Raw genomic sequence first — 15,767 nt, 5'->3', positions numbered from 1 at the left:
CCCCTTTATCTGAGGCTGGCAGCACGCTATTTGAATTAATAAGGTAATGGGTGCAGTCCTTCTAAACCCCGAGTGGTTGCACAAGTCATTGAGCAACAACACAGTGAAAAAAATCTGCCAGTGCTGTCCCCTGAGCTCAATGAGTGAGGTCTGTGGCCCTGCATTTGTCAATGGCTGCACACAGCCACTGGTTTTCCTTACATCCTAAAGCCACAACGAACCTTCAGCAGTCCAAGCAAGTTAGGCCATACTTTGGGCAGTTCACACAGTTACCCAAAAGGCCAGAAAAAAAACTTCCCAAGTTTTTAGCAGATCACAAACCACTTTAAGTAGTGCTTAACTTACCTACAGTAACACATCATCTCTGGTTCAATAGGTTACAGAGCAAAAGGGGAAGTGAAAACTGGAGTTCCTGCAAAAGAGGGCCAGCACCCTTGAAAGAAATAACTACATTTCAGGGATCACATTCATGGATTGCAACCACAGCTTGCAGCCTCCCCTTTGAAAGGACTAGAGCCTCTAAAAGAGCCAGGGAAGACACATGCCTTTAGAATGATCACCTGATGCAGAAACCAGGATTATTCAACATCCTTCCTGACTTTTGCTAGCTTGAGGTTGACTGCTTGCTAGGTGCCAGGAGACATTACTCATCACAAGAGAATTTGCTAATGAATAAGGTTGTTAATTTGCCATATTTTTTGCAGATGTGCTTTCACATTGGTTTCATTTTGCCAAGGTTTGAGTTGCCAAGCTGCTTTTTTCCTTTTGGTTCATGTTAAGTTTCATTTGAGCTGGTTGTCACTGCATGCACTGAGGGTACTTGTCTGGGTGTGGAGGTACATGTATGCCATCAGAATCTGTCCCTCTGGACGTTCTGCTAATGCTGCTTCTCACGTATTTCCATTTTGCCTGCATGCATTGCTGCAGGCCAGTACTGACAAACACATACACAGCCCATTTATTCCCAGTCCAGGAGGTGCTGCAATCTTAAAGCTGGTGGTAGAGCCCAGAGTCAAAAAGGTCAAAAGGAATAATGGGCTCCCAGCATGGCACTGAAGAGCAGAGAGCAGCAGCACTGTCTGTTGAGTGTGTCGCTGGTTGGAGCAGCTCCTGCCAGAAGATGCAGAAAGACAGAGCAGAGTTACATTGGCAGTGGTTCAAGGGTTTGTCCAGGACAGAAGGGAATAGGAGAATCCCAGTCTTGACCTGCTTATGAGAAGATGGGCTGATTTTCCAAAGGGAACAGAGCAGTGCCATTTTATCCACACCGAGGATCTGTATTACTGCACCTCTACCTCTACCAGCACTGAATAGCAACGTGAATAGAAAACAGGGGAGTGAGCTAATCAGGACATCATTTCATCCAGTAGGACATCATGCCTCTTATATAAATTACCATAGCAAGAGCATTTAGACTACATCTGCTAATACGGAACTGACACAAAGGAGGTTCCCATTCCAATCACTTTAATCCTCGACTACATATTTGCTGCTCTGGCTCCCCCTTGAAGTGAAGTTCAAAGTTGTACTCTCCAGAGTAGCTGGGGCCCGTGGGACACGATGTTTGTGTTCTCTCTTGCTGAGTTCTGAGGAGCTGAGACAGTAAGGAGCCAGGATCTCATCAGTACTTCTGCTGAGGAAGAGGAGATGCAAAGCCTATAATCTGTCTTGAGGCAGAAGGGAGCCATACAAGATGCCTGTTGCTCCAGGAGTCACCAGAACCAGCCTTCCTACCTAGCTTTTTATCTGTCTCATCACAGCACCGTCAGATAAATACACACCTCAGGAGAAAACCATTTGATGCTTTATTGAACTGCCTCTAGGGATTGATGCTGCTTTTGCCTTCTCACACATCTCTGCATTATTAATCAAGATCACCTGCATCAGAGCAGTCAGGAGCCTTTAGGAAGAGGAAATGCAGGAGAGAAACCTCTGGAAATTAACTCAGATGCTTTGGACCTGAGTTATCTGCAGCATTGTCAACTCTGGCTATTTTGCAGTCTTGAAATAGGGGTTTCAGATGGTGTATTTCCAGTTTCATAATAGTGATTTAGATACCTGAGCTTTCACCCACTAGCAATAAGACAGATCTGTAATTCTTAGGATCAGAGAAAAAAGCCTAAGAGCAAGTGTACCTTGTAGCCTACAGTAACCAGCAGAGTGCTGTGTTTTTAGGAAAAAATCCAAACTTATAGTATTTCAAATGTTTAACGTTGAACTAGCGCATATTAGGCTTATGGTCACTCTCTCCATCCCCCAGCTTTACTCTGAACCTTAGAGTCACTTCTTGAATCTCCAGCCAGATTCCCACTGGGCAGGTGGAACACCTCCTCCCAACCTATTTGTTCCACTACCACTGCCAAAGGCCACCAGCCCTGCTTTACCACCGAGTGACAGCTGAGCTCAGCCTTTTATTGCTCTATCTGTATCCAACAACTTTCAATAGTCCAGCAGAGCAGAGTGAATTGATGTGTAATTAACCCCCTCTTGCTCATCCACAACTTACATTAGAAAATATTGGCACTTCCTGGCAACTCCTGGGCTCACAGTGACAGCAGGGCTGAAAGCCCCAAATCCAACAGGGATTTACAAATTTTACTCTGTCTTTGCAGCTTGTGTCCTGGGTGGGAATTCCTGGGGTGTAGGTTGTGGGGTGTCATTTTGCTGAGGGGATCTAATCCCTTGCTGAAGGCTGGCAGGAGGAGTGACCATTTTACCATAGAAAGCTAGGTTGCCTGAATAGACAGCTCTCCCCCTTCCCCACAGGTTTTGTTTCTGATCCAAGGGAAGGCAGTACACATTACATCAAAATCTGGTGCTTCTTTTGCAGCTGTTTCTTCCTGACTCTGGCAGTCTTTATGCATAGCCATGCATTTCAGATGCGTAATGCAGGATGTCTGTATGCCCTAGAGGGTGCTGGCTCCTGCCAATACCATTCCATACGGAGTTTTTCAAGTGTAAGAGTGTCCCAGATTTGACCTCTAGCCAATGAACATTTCTGTTTCCAAGTGAACTTTTCAAATATTTCTTTTGATTTGGGGATGACATGGTCTGCTCCCATGCTCTGACTCCCCCGACATCTAAGGAAACAGTAGCAGGTAGATGAGGGTCAGAATTTACCCTTGTAAACCATCTGAGTCAGCATCAATGCAATAAAACCCCATTCCAAATCAGCTAGCAAGGTCCTCCCTCAGGGCTGGACTGCAGAGGCTGCCAAAGGAAAACAGAATGGCTTGAAGGTCTCCAACAGCACTGACAAACTTCAGAGCAAGGACACAGATCAGTGGACATCCTGACTTCACCCTTTGCCAGCCAACTTCTTTCCTCTCTGCTGTTCAAAGCAAATGTAGATTTAGCATCAGCTAGCAGAAAAAAAAAAAAAAAAAAAAAAAAAAAAAAAAAAAAAAAAAAAAAAAAAAAGATGTGCAGATGATACAAGGTCAGAGATTCCTGTATTTCCCATGATCTCGAGCCTGCAGAGTTTTCTTAGGTTTCATCATTTGCTACTGGAACCACTGCCTTTAGTACCATGTTATAGCTATTGCCAGTCCCTCTTAAGCTGGAAGTTTTCACTAATGGCAATAGCCACAATAATAGGCAACTTCCTGGGTATCTTGGGTTGCAGCATTAGCTGCTCAGGCTATGAAGACAACTGACTGCTGGAGAAGTCCACCTAAACAGAGAGGTACCTCACAGGAGAATCATATGCAGAGTAACATCCATGTTTTTTTCACTGCAGAGTGTTCTGTATTCACACACGAGATCTGGGTGGAAATAAAACAACCTCAGCCTCCCAAACGGCATCATATTCTCGTTTTATAACTACTACAGTCAATGACAAAATGTCTTCTCCCCCCTTTAAATCTGATCACTTGCTGTGAAATAATTAATACTATCTCAAATAGTGTTTATATAGATTAAAAATACCCTTGCAAATTCACTTCTTACACCCGAGTTTGCAGGGCAGGGGTCCATTTGTGTCACTCTGAGACTGATTCATTGCTGCAGGACCCCACTGCTGGAATTGCAAGCCCTGTACCAAAGGAAACAGACCTCTCCCTTTCCACTGCACACCAGCGTGGATTTGTACAGCTCCACATACCGGGCAGCTGCAAACAAACCCCGGGGTGCGCTGCAGGTAGAAAGAGCCCAGCTGCCACCATCAGGACTGCTGGGGCAGGATAGGTGAGTGCAGGATCTGCTCAGACCTCAGTCCAAGCTAGGAGCCAGGAAATCTCTCATCAGAAGCACGCGACGAAGGAAAAAAATGAGTCTATACGATTTTCAAGACCGTTAGATGGAAATGAGAGGTAAAGGGGGAAAAGATGCCAAACCGTATGTAAGAGTGGTGGCTTGCAAACTGCTGTGAAAGACGAGGTCTCCAGGGGGATGCGCTAAGTTTTGCTTTCCCGGGGGGGGGGGGAGACAGCGGGTGTTTTATCCCACAAAACCCTGTAAAGACAGCGAGGACTTGGCTGTAAACCGAAAAGGAAGGATAAGGCAGGAGAGGGCGCCACTGGTTTGCTGGCATCGCCCACCTCAGCTGGCAGGCTTTGCTGTTCTCTGCTGACACAGATGCAATCCAAAGCTGACTGAACTGCTTCCACCAAGTGCAGCGAGCTCGGGATGAAGTGGACGGCAGAGAGATCTGAGCGAGACATGCTGAAACTTCTCTTCTAGGCGGGGCAAGTTGTAACTCCTTTGTGGGGTGTTATCCCAAGGACACATTTCTCCTCACGCACACCCCAATACCGAGCAGGCTTCAACCCAGGGCCACGCACAGAACATGCTCGTGGTCGATGCAGCACGGAGCAGCTGCGGCTCTGAGGCTCTTGGGTGTGGGGGTCCCTCAGGACACACTGTGGGGCACTGTCCCCTCTGCATCCCTCTCTCCGCACCTTCCTCCTGCCAATGGCTGCAGGAAGCAAGGCACAGCCTGGGCATGAAGGGAGCGAGGAGGCAGGATGGTGGGCAGATCCATACGGGCTGCGAGTCCCTTTGTGCTGCCACTTCCTACTCACATTGTGACAACTCGGCTCAGAGTTCCGTCAGGCTGATGCTGCTGGCAGAGGAGGAGGAAACACTGCCGAGGGATCTGCAGTTCGTCCTCCCCTGTCCTGCAGGGACGTGTCTGCGCCCAGCAAGGCAGCCTGCCCTCCGCGTATGGGAGGAGCAGTAGGGCTGGTACTGGGGAGGCAGAGAAGCGCAGGGGGAGTGGAGAGTCCTCGTTTGCAAATCGGGTGTAGGACTGCTTTTCCCTGCTTGGGCTACACCGAAGAGCTCACCTCTCGCCGCACGCTAGCTGCACTCAAGAGCTGGTGAAGAGGAGCAGACGGGAGTATTTGGAAGCAAGAACTGGAGTGATCTGGACAGGGAAGGCACTGCAAATAATCCCCGAGTGTCCCTGCAAAGCGTCAAGGCCATTTTTGAGAGCCTGAGCTGGCACTCCGGCAAAGGCACAGCTGGAGGGTAGCGCTGCAAGGGCGGGGAGGGGAGGGGGGTGCTGTGGGGAAGGAAGGAATGGGGTCCAGCTTGGAGCTGCATAGTGACTGGGGCTGAGGATGGAGCAAAGCCCAGCAGACAGCCAAGCTAAAGGAGTAAAAGAGCAAATTCTCCCCGAGGGATTTTCCTGCTCACCAAAGCAAGGCAGAAGGCCTGGCAAAGGCCTCTGGATCAGGCAGAGCTCTGGAGAGGACTGAAGGTTCCAGATACTGCAGGAGGCTTTGAGGGAGAAAACAGAGGAGCTTTTCTTCCAAGGAACTGTGTCACCACCTGCCCACTTTTCCTTACCCACTGCAGGCTACTGGTTGTCCTCACCATCTGCAGGGCACCCAGGGGCCCTCCTCAAAGAACGGCTTCTTTGGCTCACTCTCAATACCAGCCTGACCCTTTAAAAGCAACGATGTTGTTTCCTCTGAAAGTGGAAAATTATGCCAGGTGAGAAAAAGCCCAGTGTGACTACAACATGACAGTTTCAGAAAGGATACCCAGCCCTGGTGTTTTTTCCCCTTGTCAAGAAATGCAACAGCATCTCCCAGCTCCTCTCTGCTGTCTCTCCTCAAAACCTGCAGGTGCTGTGTTATTTTCGAGCGGCATTTCTTTCCCTGCTGCTTGATACCACCTCACCTCTTTCTACCAACCATTCTTTCAAAAGTGAGGGCATCCAGGCAGCACCTGGGTGTGTCCCAACGTGCACACACACTTCCAGATCACCAGCACAACAGTGGGGTAGGAGATCCAGCAACGTAGGGGTTAAGCTATTCTGCTCTGGCTATCCGGGTCTCTCCCTCCCATCTTTTCCCATGAAATAATCAGCGGGTTTTAGCCTTGCAGGCATGCAGAGGAGATCCAGCTGCTCTTGTGCAAGCAGGAGTATCCTCTAAGCTACTGGGGACTGGCTGTCTGAAGGAATAATATCCAGGGACACATTCAGAGTTGAAGGGTAGAATTGAAAGAATAAGCAATTGAAGAGAGAACAGAGAGGTGCAGCTTATTCCAGTGGCCTTTAACACTGAGGCCAAGGTGTCAGTGTTTGTATGTCCCAGTATTTTAGGGACAGGAGAGATTGTTTTCCTGAGGCCCTGACTTTTTTTAAAAAGCAAACATATAAAGAAATACTCATTTTTTGTGGAGGAGAGAAGAGCATAGCTGAATGTCACTCCCTGTCTCAAACTGAATTTTCATGGCTCAGAAGATGGGTGGCACACAAAAACACGGACTGAAAAAGTGCATTTTTCAGCATCAAGTCATAGCAAGCAATGAGATGCAGTGGGATTTCATCTGCCTAGCTGGCCTGGCAAGCAGCCAGGCTGGGATAAGGCACGAGAGGCCATGGTTTCACAGTGCTGTTAGCTCTCCTTTGTCTGAAAGAGACTAGTAGTTGCAATACTAGAGAGAAGCATCTGCCTGGGTACCTCCATCCCTTTCCCTCTATGCCATCGAGTTACTAAAATCAACTCATTCAAAGGCAGAGAGAAGACACAGAGTCTGCTACCAATCCACTGGATGTTTGCTGACCTTGTTAGAGCACACAGAGTTTGCAGCCTTCAGCCATTCTGTGCCCACTGAAATCATGAAATCACTAGTTCAGATGGTATGGAAGAAATTAGCAAAGATAGCTAACTTCTGCATCCTCTGATAAAAAAGCTGAGAGAACTCAAACAAAGACAAGAGACAACAGATTTACAATGTCCAGGGGGAATGGGAGCTTTTCCCATGATGTGCAGTGACACTGCAGAACTGCCCACAGTAGGATGTGTTGGATTCTGGACTGGAAAGGATGGACAGATTCAGGGCAGAAAAAGGCACCATGAAATACAGAAACCATACATTGGTGGAGGCTGTGAAAACCCTCACACTCTGGGCTTGATCTATTCTTGGGCTCTTCTTCATGTGCCTGCAATTGCCCACTGCCAGGCACAAGTGACTTGGAGGCTCTCACTGTACCCAAGACTCACTCACAACTTGTACAAGTACTCATTTGCAGCCATGTCAGGGCCTGGAAGACACAGAATTATCAAGGTTGGAGAAGGCATCGAAGACTGTAAAGTCCAACCATTCACCCAGCACCTGCCATGTTCTCCACAAAACCATATCCCCATCTGCCACATCCACACACCTTTTGAACACTTCCAGGGATAATGATTCCGAGTCTTCTCTGGGCAGTCTCTTTCAACACCTGACCACCATTTCAGTGAAGAAATTTTTCCTAGTACCTAATTTAAACCTCCCCTGCACAACTTGAGGCCATTTCCTCTCATCCTGTCACTGGTTACCAGGGAGAAGAGACTGACCCCCAGCTCCCTACAACCTCCTTTCAGGTAGGTGTAGAGTGACATCTATAGATCTTAATTGATCCAGCCAACCCCCACACACAGTCTCTGCCCATGGACCCAGGAGCCCCATTTACATTCATCCTTGGCCCGTCAGTCCTGTCCTGATATACATTGCAGGAGCAGGCAGAAGGCTGTAAAGCAACCACTGAGCATCAAACTCATGCTGTAAGCAGCACCAAAAGGACACAAGAGCAAAGCCATGGTAGTTTATGAGGGCAGCAGGCCCTTGAGGAAGAGCAGAGCCCTGCAGCTGAAACTACAGCACAATTTGTCTGTCAGTCAGAAATGAGACACTATGGGAGAAGGACTGGGCACTGGGGGCCCACACTGCTTCTGTATTGGTAAGGGGCACTTCACAAGAGCTGGATTGCTTCAGTTAGGTCATTCAGCCAGGCAGGAGGATGAAATTGCCTTTCTCCTCTAGGGGTGGTATATTTACCAGAAGCTAAAAACGACTGTTTTGTTTTGAGTTGAGGTGTCAGCTGCATCTACAGATGCTGTTTTGTTAGCAGGTCCCTGCATGTTTTAGACTGACCTCAGAGCCTCTAATCTTGCTAAAAGTCTCTGCTGCAGTCAAGTAAGCTGCTGAAAATGCCAAGGGGTGTTGGAACTGATTGCTCTAGCTTCACTAGCACATCCTTGAGGCTGACAGCCTCAGACTTCTGTGAAATGTTCCAGCTCCAGCACCCAAATAAAATGACGAAGTAACCAAGGCACATGGAGCCACAGGCACAGCAAGAGTGGTGGGAGATCCCCCATGGTTCTGGATGGTTTGTGACCTCTTTTCAGAGTCTATTCTCCCAGCTCTTTGTTGAAAATATGAATTGATTAAGTGTTGACAAAAGAAAATATGGTCGTGTCTTTTTTTCTCATCAGTACCCTTCAAATGAATTCTCTTGGCATCTGTCGTGTTACAATGGTATTAACTCACCCATTTCTGCATCACTTCAGAGGAAAAACCAGGTGGTACTTGGCTTTATTTATAATGAAAAAAGAGCAATCTGAGGCAAAAATACTTCATTCCTCATTCCCCCCCCCCCCCCCCAAAGGACAAGATTTCAGGCCTCCTTTTTCAACTGATTTAAGCCTTCCCCATGACCCAAAAGAGCACATCCCCTATTTCCATGGGGAGCTGACCTCTCAGGAGGGAGATAGAGTTGTCTGAGGATAATGCACCTTTTCTTGCTTGTTAGAAGGGCAGCTTCAGTCGCCCTTGCTTGTTGTGCTCCAACATGGTCAGAACCCAAGGACCACATGGTGCTCTGCATTGTGCAAACCACCTGCACAGGGGAGGGAATGGGGGATGCAGTAAGTTTTGCTCAGCTCACCAACTTCAGCACTGAAGGGGGAAAAATTTTCACACAGCTGTTGCCTTTTGTTACCAGTCCTGTGGGGCTGAAATACAGCTGTCTAATTAGCATTTGTTCCAGAATTTGGGTCTGCCAGCTCCCCAGAGGCTAAAATACGGATAATCTAAGGCAGAGAAAGAGCTGAGACTTGTGGGTTTTTTACTGAAGGACTGGGAAATTGGCTGTTTGCAAAAGTCAGCCATATCAGCACGACACACAAAAATTTTGTAAAAACTATTGGCCACGTGACCAGTTTGAACCTCATATCCTCCTTGGAGGCTGGTGACTGAACTGGAGAGGAATCAACAAAATCAAGAGTCCATTGACTGACATCACCATTAATTCAACTGCTGTCTGAGATAAGGAAAGGCTATTGTCTTGGCCTTAGCCAGAAGAGAATTATGCATGTTTACAAATGCATCTCTCCATGGCTGTCACCATCTCTCAGCAAAAAGAATAGCAGAAATAGAAAATACCCTTCAAACAATGGCAGCGAAATGATTTTTAAAAAATCTTAGCAGTGCTGATTGCAGTGTCCTGGCAGCATCCCTTTGGAATTTGTTTAATAAAGGCTTTTAAAAGGCTGGGCTGGCAGGATACACAGCTCTGGACAAATGAAGCCACCCTGAAATGAAGGCTGCCTGGCTGCAAAATGCCTCTTGATGCAAATCTTCCACAGACCAGGCTCGGCTCCCTACCAACAGTCTCTGGAGACTCAGGACCTACAGAATCCTAGGCCATGGCATAGACCTTTGGTTTGCTCTGTTTTCTTAAAGGAAAAAGAAAACACTGCATAGGGGACTAAGTGAAAGGCATGAACATGTGGGGGAGGTGATCAGTGATCTCTTTCTCTCTAGGGTGATAAATTCCCAGCCACTTGATGGTTTCAGATTTGCTGACATCAGAATGTTAGATTATTGGTAATTTGAGAGGCTGGGAGAGGCAATTTATAATGTTTGCACCATGCCCAGTAAAATCGTTGATACCTCTAATTGTCATTGTAGTAAAAGGAAATATTAGTAATAAAACTTTTCTCAGGACTTCAGCACCACAGTGAGGGGGGTTTGCATGACATTCCTTTAAAAAAATTGACTTCTCACTCTCTCCTTTCCCCTTGTTTTTCAATCTCCAACAAAAAGAAAATCTCCCTGAGAAGTTTGCAGCATGGAACATGTGACAAAGACGAGCAGTCTGAGCTCTCTGAAAAGCAATGATACAACCACACACACCGAGCTACAGTAGCTTTCTGCAACCAGTTTATCATTAAGCTATGAGGAACATCTCACATGTCAGTTTGTGAGAGTTCCCTTAGAAAGTTAAGTGGTGCACACTTTATTCATAATCAGATGCAAATTAAGATTCCACTCATGAGAGGGCTGAAATCCTGGAAGGGCAGATTGCATGCAGTAAACCTCAGGATTTGAATAATGTTGGAATATGCTGTTCCTTTTTACAGTTTGTTTCTGTCCTTTGCCACCCCAGCAAAGTGAATAAATCAGTCTCTTCCTCCTTCCTGGAAAGTAAAAGGGAAAGATTCAACAACTGCTGATGAAGAGCATTTGAGTCATTCACAATCTGTGGATTGGAGCTGTTCAGTGCAAAATCTGAAATGCAGGGATGTCAGCAGATCCATAGGGCTTGCAGCAGGGACAATCAGCCTGAGACCTTGTGTCTTACTCAGCAGGCAGCCTTGCCACATCCTCAGTGGCTGAAGAAAAGCCTGGGATCTGCCCTTGAATTCAGCTGTGAAGAGGGAGACAGTATTGGGAAATACCTTCCTTGTGCTTGATGTGGGGTTGGGCTCACATCAAGCACAAGGAAGGAGAATATAGCCAACCTCCCTTGTGCCCCGAGGAACAAAATGTCCTGCTTAGAAGCCATGAGTGAGCAAAAGCAGCTGGAAGAGATTTCCCTGGATTTTTTCTTCCCAATCAGTGGACCACAAGAAAAGGGTTTGTGCCTTTCTTTGCCCAGCCTTGTGGATGCAGACTGGCAGATCCCTCCCTTGTTCCCCCATACACAGAAATGCCTTTAGAGGGTGAGAAATTGTGGCAACTTTCTTTATCCTAAGGGAGCCCTGGCATAAACAAGAGATGAAATTCAGGCTTGTCCCAGCTTTCATGGAGTAGCCATTGGCCAAGGATATGTTGCTCTTCAGTTCCTCTGAACTGCTCCAGAAGGAACGGTGGGATTCCTTACTTGGCTCCGCTCCCACAAAAAAAGGTTGAATTCTGCAGGCACTTCCATTATAAAGATGGGTAATACAAAGGTCAAGGCCTCACTCAGAGCTTCTAGCTGGTTTCTAATCAGTAACCATTTCCTTTCATGCCTTTCACACCCCTCAAAGTGCTCAAATCCACAGCCACCATCATGTCTTCCTGCCCTGATCCTATGGCTGGACTGTCAGTTTGCACGTGCATCCAAGCCAGCACGAACAGTCTTGCCATCACTGCCATTCTTCTGTCATTCTCCAGTGCATGATCACTGGATTATTTCAGAGGTGGTGGAAAAACTCACCCCAAAATCTGTCAACCACAGTGCTACTCACACAGAGAGACCAGGCAAGAGCAGGGTCACCTTAGCAGGACAACCTGGGCTAGGACTGGTCTGGAAAGAGTTTATAAGGACATCTCATTGTTCTTTGGGATGGAAAACAGACTCTGGGTTGTGCTCAGAGCAAAGGGAGCCAAGTAAGGAGGAGGATGGTGCATCCATACATGTGTGTGGAAGAAGCTCCTCAGAGAGATGGGAGAGTCTCACAGCCTTCAATATCAGGCTTCCCTCAGGCAGAGTTATCTCTTTAGCAGAAAGAGAGAATTAGCAATAACTGGAATTTTTGCTGGAAGGCAAAACAATCCCTCTAAGCAAACAACGACAAGTCACCCTGGCTTGTGCAGCCTGGGAATAAATGTAAAAGATGGAGAGGTGCAAAACTGATAGCTCTGCAAAATAAGGAAGCTCCTCCTTATTGCCTTGGATAAATATTGTCTTTTGGGGATGTTTTTTTGCTGTGTTTCACTGTAACAGCTGCTTCTCTTGTGGGTTCTTTTTATTAACGGGCCAAAGGGATTATAAAGCTGGGAAAGGAGCAGGGAAAGCCCTCCCCACAGCACATAGACAAAGAGCTTGCAGGGAGATCAGGACCAGTTTCTGAATGCTAACCATTTGGAATCACTAGGAAGATGCTTTTCTCCTGGCTTGCTGGAAGAACCTGTTCTCCTGTGTGTCTAAACCCCTTGGGGCACCCTGGCATCTGGAAAAGGGTTGTAGACAGAGGACAGTATGTCCTCTCCTGCTGCCTCTTATTTTATGGAAGCCTAACTAAAAATCTAAATGTAACAAAGCAGCTCTAAAAGCACATAAACCTTCCTTGCTTCATGAGCAGCATATAAACACGCTGGTGTCACATGTCAGCTCTCTATGACTGAGGTACCTTGCTCCTCACTGCAAGGCAGAAGCTGTCCCCTCACAGACAGGCAGAGCAACTTCTCAGAAGAGGATTCTTAGAGGGCCTCACCTCCCCCAAAACAGGCAGTGCTATCAAAACAGGACCCTCACGGATTAGGAACAAGGAGCGGCACACCTTCCACCTTCACCTTACATGTGGAAGCTCAGCTCCTCCCTGTGCCCTGTTTGTTTTCCTGTGCATCACCTCAGCAGGGTCTGAGAGGGTCTCTGCCCCCTCAGGAAGAACAAACTGAATGGCAAAGAGCAAGGCCACTGCCAGCTCACTGTCTTTGTTTCCCACAGCTCAGGCAAGACACAGAAGCACGACTGCAGCTGTATACCCAGACACCTTGTGTTAGTGAGCCCACAGAAAGGAAATGTGGACACAGGATCAACACCACACAGAAACCAGGTGTCAGACACCTCCTGCACAGAGCCTGGCTTCATGTCCCTCCAGGTGTAGGGTATGCAGAGGGAGATGTGCTTGTTACATTGCTTCTCCGGAGCAACTGTCTGTGCAGCACTGAGCATTTCCGAGGGAAAGGACTGAAAAGGGGTGTCTGGGTCCTGTGTTGTACAGGCATTCAGGCACAGGCTGAGAAAAGGGGTGATACCAGTACCACCAAATGGGACATACTTGAGTCTGTTGGAGACATTTGTTCTAACTCCCTCCTTCTCTCAGTCAGCTTTATATAACAAGTGTCGCAGGCATAGAGACCTCCTTTGCAATAGCCTCCAGGGCACCACAAGCTCTCTTCTTTTACCTGTATTACCTTTGCAACTTGCCTTTTTTCTGCCTGTAGAAGTAATCACGGCCTTCCTTTTGACATGGAGAAGGTCTCAAAGGAAGGATAATTTTTCAAATTTATGTTTTCCCCCTTTTTTTCTCCAGGTTTCCAAACACTGAGGACTGAAACTTGGAGCCTTTACTTAGTACAGCCACCAAATTCTGACTGCAATAGTTTTGCTAACCAAACAAGTGAATAAAATTTTCCTGAGTAAATTGATTCAATTCCAGTATCTCTACAAATATATGGGGTCAGGATTATTTGTGGCCTGTCACAAAGCAACCAGCTACTCATTGGCCAGACACAGGTCATGCTACAGTCCCATATTATACTCATACCATGATAAAAACAGGAGATTGTTCACTAGCATTGCTCAGGTTCAGCTGATTCTTGTAGAGGAAGAATTATAAAGTTTAGGCATTTTAAACTGCAACATTCTTTTTTCTTGGTTTGCCAATGAGAAGATTATTTCCCCCCTTTTTTTGGCATTGCACATGAACCAAAACATGAGTTAATGTTAGGGTCTAGACCTGGGCCAATTGTTAATATTGTTGCTAAGAAAACTCTATGCAGAAAATTATTTGCAGAGCAGTTGCAAAAATCACAATGCAATCCAAAAAGCAGGAGCAGATGATTTTGCTCAGGTCTGAGTTATTTCAATAGCTTTTAACTCTTCCTCATTGCTTAAGACTGTTAATATTTAATCCAAAGTTTTTAACTGAAAGAACAAAATATGGAGGGGCTGCTAAAGACCAGGTTCTGCACAAAGCTCATGAACCTGAGTGTGCTGGTGAGTGCATAAAATCACACTGTGATGACAGAAAGAAACCCCAACTTCCTAATAATATTCTTACTAGCATTGAAATGCCAGACTTAGAGAAAGGAAGAAATAAAGGTTTCTTGATTTACCTCGTGTTGGTGGCAGTTTCACATCTGAAGAAGATCAGCACAGTGGGTAAGAGCTGGCTGGAGTTTAATAAAGGCTGTTTGAGTGCCAACAGGTGTTTCTTTTTCTAAATCCCGTTGAGGAGCTACCTGGCTCTCTTCCCTGAGGAGACATTGGTTATCTGAGCTGATTGACCTTTGCAGTTCAGATTCTAGGAAGCATTACAGACAAGAAGAAAAAAAAGAAAAGCAAAAGACATGTACTCTGATGAATGCATTTGGGTGTTATTCTGAGAAACAGTAAATGCTTATTCAGCTCTGTTGGCATGGAAGTGGATGGGCAGCAAGGTCTCAAGACAAGACCCCATCAGCACAACTTTTAAAGCCACAATATATTATCTACATTCTGCTAGGATTTTTTGTCATAAAACATGTATCAATATGTATTTGTTGTTTTGACTTGCTTGATTTTCCCTAAAATAATTATTATTGTCATCATACTGGTTGAAAAGCTTTACCACAGATAGAATGTTTGAGAAATGGTGACAAAACTGAAATAAATTGCAGTAAGTCTGTAATGAGCAACTGTAACTGTAGCATTTTGTGAACAGTGATTATTATGGGAGGAACTATCATGATACTGAGTTTATATGCATTTATTTTTAAATGGTTAATTGAATACCTGCCAGGTTTGTGGCCACCATTTGGTTTTGGGATTAATGGCTGCACCAAGGGGAATGAGGTTTGAGGTGCGAGATGGGACTGTGCAGATGCCCTGGCTGCTGCTGGAGCCAGCAGCCAGCTCAGCACAGCAAACAGCTCAGCTGCACAGCAGACAGGGATAAGATGGGAGCTGCAGATGGTCTGTGATGGCAGGAGGCACTTCTGCCCTAGGCACACTGAGTGATGAAATGTCCCTTTTCTGTGCAGAGCTGCACTGTGCCTCACCTGGGCCAAGGACCACCAGGTCCAGCGCTCCTATGGTCAAAACATGATCCCAGAGGATGCAGGGCACCAGCCAGTGCCCCTGAGATGGAGAAGTAAGTCTGCAAGGCAATTGATAGATGAGTAAGAGCCCTGCCTAGGTCTTCCCATGCAGTAAAAGGAGAAGGAGGTTTTGTGTGAGAACTTGTCTCCTCTGCAGGGCCAGGGAGTCAGTAGTTAATTTTTCTCTCTCAGCTCTTTTTTAATAATGTTCGAGAATTAAAAGCAGGAGAAGCCACAATGCATTTTCCGCAGCCAATGAGCCAGTGACTTACCTGTAATTAAAGAGGAGGTAAACTCATTTATTTGTTTATTCAGGTTGGGCAGGGAGGAGTACATTGACTCTTCCATGCCCAAAGTAGAATTGGGTAAACCTCAGTCACTCCTGTGGATAGAAAAATCACTCTTATATCTTCACTTAAACTGTAAAAACACAATCAGTCCCACAAAACAGATGACATCTAGGAAATCTCTGAGAA

The 15,767-nt window shown here is 46.3% G+C and overlaps 1 long non-coding RNA gene across 1 annotated transcript; it reads right to left on the bottom strand.

Moving 5' to 3' along the window:
* Positions 1–3,383: 3,383 nt before the first annotated feature.
* Positions 3,384–14,429, bottom strand: LOC136292298 (uncharacterized). The gene is made up of 3 exons (XR_010721878.1): positions 14,329–14,429; positions 5,638–5,914; positions 3,384–5,404 (listed from the first exon to the last, which is right to left on the bottom strand). It is a non-coding gene; the product is annotated as an uncharacterized lncRNA (long non-coding RNA).
* Between the last annotated feature and the right edge of the window lie 1,338 nt (positions 14,430–15,767).

The sequence above is a fragment of the Chamaea fasciata genome, unplaced genomic scaffold (assembly GCF_029207755.1).
Source record: "Chamaea fasciata isolate MVZ Bird 193981 ecotype frontalis unplaced genomic scaffold, bChaFas1.0.hap1 SCAF_7, whole genome shotgun sequence".
Taxonomy (NCBI): domain Eukaryota; kingdom Metazoa; phylum Chordata; class Aves; order Passeriformes; family Sylviidae; genus Chamaea; species Chamaea fasciata.
This window is presented reverse-complemented; position numbering and strand designations above follow the sequence as displayed.